Source organism: Propithecus coquereli, unplaced genomic scaffold (genome assembly GCF_000956105.1).
Source record: "Propithecus coquereli isolate 6110/MARCELLA unplaced genomic scaffold, Pcoq_1.0 Scaffold89, whole genome shotgun sequence".
Taxonomy (NCBI): domain Eukaryota; kingdom Metazoa; phylum Chordata; class Mammalia; order Primates; family Indriidae; genus Propithecus; species Propithecus coquereli.
The window spans coordinates 5,734,028-5,743,203 of record NW_012155173.1 but is presented as its reverse complement, the minus strand read 5'-3'; the positions used below and the strand labels follow the sequence as shown (position 1 = coordinate 5,743,203).

The window sequence follows — 9,176 nt, the reverse complement described above, 5'->3', positions numbered from 1 at the left end:
CATTGAATAAAATATCTTAACCACTTGAAAATGAAGTAAATTAAATTTATATAACTTTTGAATCAAAGGGGAAACCAAAAGCTAAATTGCAAAGCATCTGAAAAGCAATACAGGGAATTCCTATTGGCAAATGCTTTCAGAATTAAAGAAGATAATCAAAACCAAGCGAGAGTGTTTATGTAGAGGAATTAAGAAAAAGGGAGACAAAAATAAAACCACATAAAGTCTGTACAGGGAATTAATACAGATAAAACCTAAAAATAATGAAATAGGAAAAAAAAGGGCAGAAAAATAGATACAACATGCAATTCTGTTCATTGAAACAGAAAGTGAAATAGATAAAACATACTTTAGCTTAATTAAGAATAAAATAGGATAAACTGTATTTCAAATTAAGAAATATTAAGAAAGTATAACCACAAATAAAAATGTGATCAAGAAACCACTGCATGTAATTTATGATAAAATTTTGAAAACCTAGAGGAAAAAGATGATTTCCTAGGAATCTGTAAATAATTATAATTGACCACAAAGAAATAGAAAATGTTAAGAAATCAAGTCAAATAAAAGATCGGAAATATAATTAAGTACCTATCATTAAAATAGTCACCAGAAACAAATAGGTTTACAGCTGAGTCTATGTAACCTGTAAATAAAAATAATTTCAGTATTATTTAAAACATATTACTCCTTAAAAAAAGACATGACTTCAACTTATTTTATGAAGAAACTAGGATTTTAAAATTAAAGCCTATTCTAATGCTAATAAGAAAATTGTGGATTATTATTCATATATATGTATCTAATATACATACATATTAAATATACATATATGCATGTGTATTATATATAAAATTATATATACACACGTACATATAAACATATATATAAACTCTAAATAAGATGCTAACAAACAGAGTCTTGCTATGGAGCCAAAAAGAAAATAACAGGCCCTACCGACCCTGAGTCCTGTCCTCTCGCTTTCCTCCACGGACAGCATGAGCTTCACCACTCGCTCCACTACCTTCTCCACCAACTACCGGTCCCTGGGCTCCGTCCAGGCGCCCAGCCGTAGCGTCCGTCCCACCAGTAGCGCAGCCAGCGTCTATGCAGGCGCCGGGGGCTCAGGCTCCCGGATCTCTGTGTCCCGCTCCACCAGCGTCCGGAGCGGCTGGGGGTCCGGGGCTCTGGCCGCGGGGATGGCCGGGGGTTTGGCAGGAATGGGGGGCATCCAGACCGAGAAGGAGACCATGCAAGAGCTGAACGACCGCCTGGCCTCCTACCTGGACAGAGTGAGGAGCCTGGAGATCGATAATCGGAGGCTGGAAAGCAAAATCCGGGAACACCTGGAGAAGAAGGGGCCCCAGGTCAGAGACTGGGCGCATTACTTCAAAATCATCGAGGACCTGAGGGCTCAGATCTTTGCAAATTCTGTGGACAATGCCCGCATCGTTCTGCAGATTGACAATGGCCGTCTTGCTGCTGATGACTTTAGAGTCAAGTATGAGACAGAGCTAGCCATGCGCCAGTCTGTGGAGAGCGACATCCATGGGCTCCGCAAGGTCATTGATGACACCAATATCACTCGGCTGCAGCTGGAGACAGAGATCGAGGCTCTCAAGGAGGAGCTGATCTTCATGAAGAAGAACCAGGAGGAGGAAGTAAAAGGCCTACAAGCCCAGATTGCCAACTCTGGGTTGACCGTGCAGGTAGATGCCCCTCAATCCCAGGACCTCAGCAAGATCATGGCGGACATCCGGGCCCAGTATGATGAGCTGGCTCGGAAGAACCGAGAGGAGCTGGACAAGTATTGGTCCCAGCAGATTGAGGAGAGAACCACAGTGGTCACCTCGCAGTCTGCCGAGGTCGGAGCAGCCGAGATGACGCTCACGGAGCTGAGACGTACGGTCCAGTCCTTGGAGATCGACCTGGACTCCATGAGAAATGTGAAGGCCAACTTAGAAAACAGCCTGAGGAAGGTGGAGGCCCGCTACGCCATGCAGATGGAGCAGCTTAACGGAGTCCTGCTGCACCTGGAGTCAGAGCTGGCACAGACCCGGGCAGAGCGCCAGCGCCAGGCCCAGGAGTACGAGGCCCTGCTGAACATCAAGTTCAAGCTGGAGGCTGAGATTGCCACGTACCGCCGCCTGCTGGAAGACGGGGAAGACTTCAATCTTGGTGATGCTCTGGACAGCAGCAACTCGATGCAAACCATCCAAAAGACCACCACCCGCAGGATAGTGGATGGCAAAGTGGTATCTGAGACCAATGACACCAAAGTTCTGAGGCATTGAGGCAGTAGGAGCAGGGTGCCCTTATACCAATAAAAAGTTCACAGGTCATTGAACATCAAAAAAAAAAAAAAAAGAAAATAACAGATTTATCCTTAAAAATTCACAAATGGTTCAAACTACTGGTTAATCTGTCATGCCAATAAATAAAAGGGAAAAGTCACATGATTGTATAAATATATGCTGAAAACACATTTGATAAAAATGAACAACAGGCTAACTAAATAAAGTTGGTATAAACTAACACAACTTAGATTTTGTAAAGTTTAGCTTCGGAACCCTACAGCACATATAAACCTAAAGGGTAAAATACAAAACCATTTGACTTTAAGTGATGCACTTGGCAGAAATAGCCAGTATTGTCATTGTTAACATTTTCTTAAATGTCCTGGCAGATTCCATACAAAAACAAGTCAAGATAATTGTTTGACAATAAGAGATTAGAGTAGAGAAAACAAACTATTAATAGAATCATAAGGAAACTGGGAAAGGAGTACAAGATAAATATCCAAAGGTCAATACAGTTTCTCTATACTAGCAATAAACATCATTTAACAACTAGAAAATTTTCATTAACATCAGGTACAAAAATGATATGTAATTAAATACAATTTTAACCATAAAATCACAGTATAAACATAAAACTGTAAAGTCAAAATACTATATTAATTTAATTACAATTTAAGTAATATTTTAACCAATTAAGATTTTGATATGTATTTTTAAAATTGTGTAATTTCACTTACATGAATTTTGAAATAAAATTATATAATTTTAAAGTTTATAATGTAGAAGAAATGGCAAAAAGAATCGAGGAGTTTGTGCATAAGTATAGCAGAGAAAGGGAACTTATTTAACAGATCTCAGAATATCATAAAACCAATGTAATCAAATTGGTCTATTGTGAAGGAATAGGGGAAGAATGAGAGCCCAGTGAGGACAGACATTAATTTTTGTTTGCTGATATATTTCAAGCACATAGAAAAGTGTCCAAGAAATATTGGCTAAATTAGTTTATGAAATAGATCAGAGGATTTGTATAGAGAACCTAGAAATGGATCTCAATATTCATGATTTATGATAATTAAAAGGCATTTTACTGAAATATGAGATAAATAAAAATTGTAGGTGTACAGCTTGAGAAATTCTGATAAATAAACTCACTCATGCTAGCACTATCTGACATGTATATAAAATCATTACATAACCCCAGAAGTCTCATTTGTGCACTTTCTCAAGATCTACCTCCAAACTCTTCTCCAAAAATAACCTCTCCTGACTCTAAAATTATAGATTTGTTTTCCCATAGGAATTCTTGAGATGTTATTAATCTTTTGGTTGAAATTATTATTATTGCTATCATTATTATTATTATTTTAATTTCTCAGCTCGAATGGTCCTTAGGTTATAGGCCAAATCATCATCATTGCCATAAAAACAGTGAGTAGCTTTCAGTACTTACTATGAGTTTTGTTCTTTGCATTAATTTTCTAGTTAGAGTCATATAGGACCAATATGAATAATTGTTATGATTTGTTTGAAAAAAATGAAGAATTGGAGGCTCAAAGAGATAAAGCAATTACCCAAATTCACATAGCTGGGAGGTGGTAGAGCCAGGACTCAAACCCATTTTGGTGTGATCATTCCACAGCCGGATGTTTCTATACTACAAGTTGCTGTGAAGATTAAATCAGATAATAGTTATAAAGTGTTTAACACATCCCCTTCTCCAAAATATGTACTTAATAAAAGTATATTTACAATAGGGATGTCAAAAAGCATTCAGTATTCATGATGATGTTGCCAGGTATGTTTATTAACCTCACATTTGCAGATGAGAAATGCAAGGGTCAGGGCAGTTAATTATCTTCCGAGTTCTCACAACTACCTGGCAAAGACAGAGTCAGCCTTAGCCATGCCTATCCAGAGCCTGTGCAGAATTAGGTTCACCCACAGCTTCACGGACCTTAGGCGATCCATCTAACCTCTGTCTTAGATGAATAATCTGTACTTTTGAGAGCCATAACCCCAGCTCTATTTATCTCAGAGGGATGGTGTAAAACAGGTGAAGGGGCTTTGAAATAATATCATAATACAAAAGATTATTGCTTATTTCTCCCTTAGCAACTCAAGGGGGCAGATATAACAGCCAGGTCACCATTACCTCCAAAAAATAATCATTTCAGACTAAGAGAACTATGTGCTTTGACATATCCTCCCGTAATGGCTTCATAAAGTGTTTAATTTTCCTGAAAATGGGTTTTTATTATTATCTTCCTGGTGAATGGTTCTTCTTTCCTTATTTCACAACATTAATGCCAAAAAAGCAGAGCAAGCTATTTTTGTCATTTTGGAGGATAGAGGTGGGGTGGATAACAGGCGCAGAGAGATAATGGACATCTTCATAATTCTGTTGTGAACTGTCACTTAAGCAAAGACAAGAATCTGTATCTGTTAACACCAACTTCCAAGAATACATGAGTCCTTACATGGAGATGGGGGGAGAGTCGCTTCAGAAGACACCCAAGACATGACACCCTACTACATCTACCAAGGAAGGTTTCTCTACTAACACCGAATGCCTGTCTCTCCTGTGGCCTTCAGGTCTTGATTCGTTCCAAACTCTCTCTAAATGTTCTGCATCTATTTTTTTTATTCTACCTCTGTTTTTCTGCTTTGCAAGCATCCTCTTGAACTTTTCCCTCTTATGTACTCACTTCACTTGTCAGGAACCATTTCAAAAGGTACAGCTTCCTGAAAACTTTCTCCCGATTTGGTGCAATATTTCTCATTTCCTTCAAATGCATTTTAGTTTTTCATTAATGGCATATTTTCTGTTTTCCATGACAAAATCACCTTTTTTCCATTTTAAAAATACAGCAATAAAATATGTCCGTTTTACGGTATGTAAGAAACATATAATTAGATTAAAAGTGAAAGTGCTATTATTACTACTCTTATCCTACTTTCCTCTGCCAAAGTATCCTGTTTTTATTTTTTAGTTTACAGTTTTACAAATTTTTTATATGCATTTAAATGCTCCACTTAGTCTGAAGGTACTTTGAAATGAAAACCACTGTTCTGGCCATGGATATATTGTCAGGTAATAACAAAAGCTCTAAAGAAAAATAAAGCAAGATGAGGGGATCGAGTTGATGAGGACAGATTCTATGTGGGCAGGCAGCTCTTATATAATGGAAGCAGAAATGTTCTTGGAAGTGAGTTATGGAAGTCCAGAGAAAAACATTTGGGGCCATAATGAATCAGAAAATGCTGCACAGGGCAGTGAGCTGCTAGTACTGCAGGAGGTGTAGATTCGCTGAGATGCTAAGTGTGTGTGTTACAGGTTGGACATGCACAGTAAGCAAAGACACCCAAGTACAAGTGAACAGAGTGAAGGGACATAGTGAAGTGATTCTCCCCAACTCTTCCCCATTTCGTCTGCTGTCAGGTCCTGAATACTTTAACCCAATAGTGCTTCTTATTCTCTTCATTCCCTTGATCACCTCCTATGCTAGACCAAGAGAATTTACCTTCTGGTTGTTGTTTTCTGGCTCCATCTTTTCGTTGGAAAAAAATCAAGCTTCATCTTATCTGTCTTGCCCTTGTTTACTCCTAAAAACTGCCCAAAACATACACTATCTTAACACATGTACACATGCACACATATGCATACACACACATGCACACACACATAAATGTATATGTATTTCAGCTTTCTTTTACTATTTACATTAATTTCAAAATAATATGCTCGCAATGCATGTAATTGATTTTTCTTCTTTTTTTTTTTTTTTTTTGTAAAAGCTACTGACTTTTTATTAAGGAAGTTGCAGATTTAACTCTTTTACACCACTCCTAAATTCTCCCTTCCCACTCTCCCCAACACATACACATATATTTACCCTATATTCATTATTATGTATAGCTGCATTACAATACAGAGATATATTTTATTATTTGACTATATAAATAGCATTTACAAGTGAGTCATGTAGTTTACTATGTCTTTATCCATTTGTGATGCTATAACAAAATACCTGAGAGTAGGTAACATATAAACAACAGAAATTTATTTCTCACAGTTCTGGAGGCTGGGAAGTTCAAGATCCAGGTATAATAGGCAGGTTGGGTGTCTGCTGAGGCCCTGGTCTCTGCTTTCAGGATGGCACTTTGAACATGCCATCCTTCAGATGGGAGGGACACTCTGTCCTCACATGGCAGAAGAGAAGGAAAGGTCAAAAGGGCATAGTTAATTCCTTCCAGCCCTTTTATAAGGCACTAGTCCGCATGAAGCTCAGTCCTCATGGCCTAATCCCCTCCTAAAGGCCTCACCTTTTAATACTGTTGCATTGAGGAATTAAATTTCCACATGAATTTGAGGGAACGCAAACATTCAACTCATAGCACTATGATTCTTTTTTTTTTTTCTTTTCCACCTATTTTTTTCTTCCTGGAATTGGTAACTGCTTTGTGAATTCCATTTGTTTCATTTTCAAACATTATTTTATTCTCAAATTCTCCAACAAAAGCAACCATAGAGCTTCTCTCATTTCAGTCAAACATCACAATATGTGCTGAAAAACATCAGCATATACCACCCCCACCCCCCTGGAGTTCCTTATTCTGTTCAATTCTGGACTTAGTCACTCTCTAGCAGGAATTCACAGGTATTTTCTGGGAATCTTTTTCTTTATAATTTTAAAATAGTCTTGTTCTTTCTTCTGGGTTGGATCTTCTGTTTCGGATTTTGTGTCTTCTCTTTCTTGGTTTATACCTTTGTATTATTGGAACATGTCTTCCAGTATTTTCTTGCATACTTCCAGAGATACATTTTTGAGATCTTGTGTGTTTGAAAATGTCTTTATTACACCCTGATCCATGATGATGAAATATTTGTATTTAAAATTTTTCTTTTTGTTGAAAATGACTTTTGCGCAGGATTTTGATGGAATTTCTATGTTGCTGATGCCATCAAGATACTTAATCATTGTATGTGGTGATGAAAATAGATTGGGCTGAGAAATGCTGCTTTTCTTTCTGGAAGATTTTAGGAACATTTCTTCTTCTCTGCATTCCGAAAATGTACTCATGAGTGCTTTGATGTAGGCATTTTTTCATTATTCAGGATAAGAACTTATTAGAATTCTTCAATCATGATCTAATATTCTTCATTTTTTGGAACTATATATATGTACATACAAACTTATATACAAACATACACACATGTGTATATATAGTTTACATGTGTGTATGTACACTATACTATATGTGGAGAGAGTGTGTGCATATGTGTATATATATAGTGTGTGTGTATATGTATATATTTATAATTTCCTTCCTCTACATTTTCTTTATTCTCTGTCTTTCCATTCCTATAATTCACAGATTGGACCTCCTATATTTGTCTGATATTATTCTCGTTTCTCTCTTCTATATCTTTATCTCTTTGGTCAAGTTTCTAGGGACTTCCTCAAATTTATCCTCCAACCCAGCTATTGAATTATTTTAAAAAGTATTTTACATTTTAAAAAGTTTACTCAAAACTTCTTATTTCTGAATTCTCCGAATGTTTTGAATGGAGAGTGCTCCTATCCCACTGATGATACTAGTCAAGTGTGTCTGTAAGTGTGCTTTTAGTTTCCGTTTTCTCTGCAGTAGCCTCCGACCTGGTTTCTCTGCATCACCCCTTGCCCATTAAAGCCTATTCTCAACATAGTAGGCAGAATTGTCCTTTTAAAAAGTGATTTCTACCTTTAGAAAAATAATGTTCTAAGTGACAAAATAATTATTACAGGACAAGCAAGAAATACAAAACCGTGTAAAGTAAAAAGTCGGGCATGGATGGTGCATGCCTGTAGTCCCAGCTACTCAAGAGGCCAACGCAGGCGGATCGCTCGAAGCCAGGAGTTCAAGTCTAGCCTGGGCAACATAGTGAGAGTCCTTTTCTTAAAAAAAAGTAAAAGATTTCCTAAAATCCCACCACCCAGCAACAACTGTCATTAATATTTGGTGTCTATTGCTGCGACATCTCTCTGAGAAATACAGAGGTGTATATATTACTATCTAAGGTGTTATTTTATTTATTAGTTTAAAAAATGTATACTTATGGTATACAACATGATATCTTGACATATACATGTACACCCTGGAATGCTCACATCAAGCTAATTAGCACATGCATCACCCCACATACCTATCATATTTTTATTGTGAGAACACCCAAAATTCACTATTCCAGAAATCTTCAAGTACACAATATGTTGTTGATAACCATAGCTACCATGTATCACGAACCCCCGAAACCCACTGTCTAAGTGAAATGTTGTATCCTTTGACCAACATCTTCCCAATCCTCTCAGCCCCCAGCACCTGCTAACCACCATTCAACTCCCTGCTTCTACAAATTTGACCATTTTAGGTTCCACGTAAAAGTGACATCATGCAGTATTTGTCTTTTGTGCCTGGCTTATTTCACTCCCCTCGTGTCCTGTAGGGTTATTTTAAAATAAATGGTCTAAGTTTAGTTTTACTGGAATTTAGCAATGAGAAAAATATATCAAAGTAAACATAAAAGAAATGATGAGTACTAAATAAATATTTTCCACCACAAGGAAATATTAGCTTCTAAAATATCTCTAGAGTTAAGGAAAAGAGGTAACAAGATCTTAAAAAAAAAACAAAAAACACTAAATGTTTCCATCTCAGACTTTTCTGTTGACTCCCGCTGTGAGGAAACTAGTGCTCTCATATCCTCTCTCTCTTTTTCTCTCTCTCCAGTCCTCCTCTCTCGTATGCTATTATTAGTAAGGTTTAAAACATTTACATATTCTGGTCTGAAACCACAATTCTCACTGTTGTTCCATTTTAATTGTGTAGTGAATT

At 37.1% G+C, this 9,176-nt stretch overlaps 1 pseudogene across 1 annotated transcript; it reads left to right on the top strand.

The window, feature by feature from the left end:
- Positions 1–967: 967 nt before the first annotated feature.
- Positions 968–2,342, top strand: LOC105826440 (annotated as a pseudogene). The gene has a single exon (XR_001138312.1). The product of XR_001138312.1 is annotated as a keratin, type I cytoskeletal 18 pseudogene (transcript).
- The last annotated feature ends 6,834 nt before the right edge of the window (positions 2,343–9,176 follow it).